Below are 1640 nucleotides of genomic sequence, written 5' to 3'. Positions count from 1 at the left end.
ATGTGGGATCCTTAAGGCTGGGGGCTGGGCAGCCATTGTTGTGGTCCAGGCTCTGCTGTGTCATTTGGGGCCAAGGGCATAAAAACCCTCGGAGGCTCCCTTTCCCTTCATCTGTGAAATCATGGGTCTTCAAAGCCTCATTTCACAGTTAAATTTGAAATGTCTCTTTTCTTGTATGAGATTTTCACAACTGCTTTTCTCTGCCTGCTTCAGAGATGGAGGGGCCACCACTTAAAGGTTTTTGCGTGTATGCCTTACAAATTCGCATGGACCTGAATGTATTTACGGTGGACTTGTCCATTTTATTTTATTTGTATTGTTTTTGATGTGTTTATTTTTTCCACATCTGTAATAGAACAGGCATGCTGGCAAGGATGCTGTTAAGAGCGATGATAGATGCATTTATGGTTCCTGAAGGCTTTGAAAGCGGTGGTGCTGGGCTGGGAGAGGCTGGCATATGTTTTGAGCTTTCTTTATCTAATGCTATTATTTCTTGTTAGAGATTCACCATAAAATGCTAAATAAACTTAATAACTACTAATAACCATTTATGTCAGTTGAGGACATTTAAATTTTATGAGTATGGGTGAAAATATAGGAAGATAACTGTGAAAATAGAATTTTCTATGTGTATATGGTTATTGATGTTTTATTTTATTTTTTTAACATCTTTATTGGAGTATAATTGCTTTACAATGGTGTGTTAGTTTCTGCTGTATAACAAAGTGAATCAACTATACATAAACATATATCCCCATATCTCCTCCCTCTTGTGTCTCCCTCCCACCCTCCGTATCCCACCCCTCTAGGTGGACACAAAGCACCTTTGTGAACATGTGATAGTCTGCTAAGTCTTTGTGGCAGTAAAAACAAAATACCCTCAAACACAATAAGAGCTTTTACAATTTACTAAGCGTTCGCTGCAGGCAACACATTGCATCAAATTAACAGATCCATTTCTCTTTTTTTTAATTTGGCTGCGCCGGGTCTTGGTTGCAACATGCGGGATCTTAGTTGCGGCATGTGGAATCTAGTTCCCTGACCAGGGATCGAACCCGGGCCCCCTGCATTGTGAGTGCAGAGTCTTAACCACTGGACCACCAGGGAAGTCCCAGCATTATTTTCTTTAAGACACAGAGTACACACACCATCCTATGAGGTAGATATCAGTCTCCTTATTATACAGATGGGGAAGCTGAAGATGCGGAGGGTAGGGTGTTTGCTGGAGGTCACCCAGGTCTCCCTGGGGAGAGGTGGTACCCTGCCCACTCTGTCTGCTTCCAGAGACCGCAAATGTAGCTTGGTTATGGAGCTGGCGACAGGAAGTGTGCTGTGTTGCTGGGTATTTTTGTAGAAGGGGTTTGAACATGCTTGGACTTGGCTCTCTGGAAGAGGTGACACGGGTGGGAAGACCCCTTTGGCAGGGGAGGAATAAGGAGTGCCACACAGGTGTGACTTCTTTCTTTCAAGGAGAAGCAGTGACAGGGGCCAGGAGTGTGTGGTTGGAAGGAGGGCCAGGCAGTCAGTCAGATGATGGAGGCCCCCCATGCTTGCTGGAGAAGTTTGCACATGATGTGACCAGAGAGAACTCCAGAAATGGACACAGTAATGGTGCCTGTAAAAGACAGCCTAGTCCAACA

At 44.3% G+C, this 1640-nt stretch overlaps 1 non-coding gene across 1 annotated transcript; it reads right to left on the bottom strand.

Moving 5' to 3' along the window:
• Positions 1–1034: 1034 nt before the first annotated feature.
• TRNAV-CAC (transfer RNA valine (anticodon CAC)) lies at positions 1035–1107 on the bottom strand. Its single transcript has one exon. It is a non-coding gene; the product is annotated as a tRNA-Val (tRNA).
• Positions 1108–1640: the final 533 nt, after the last annotated feature.

This window comes from Neophocaena asiaeorientalis, unplaced genomic scaffold (genome assembly GCF_003031525.2).
Source record: "Neophocaena asiaeorientalis asiaeorientalis breed wild unplaced genomic scaffold, Neophocaena_asiaeorientalis_V1.1 scaffold108, whole genome shotgun sequence".
NCBI lineage: Eukaryota > Metazoa > Chordata > Mammalia > Artiodactyla > Phocoenidae > Neophocaena > Neophocaena asiaeorientalis.
The sequence above is the reverse complement of the archived record's forward strand: the minus strand, read 5'-3'. Positions and strand labels throughout refer to the sequence as shown.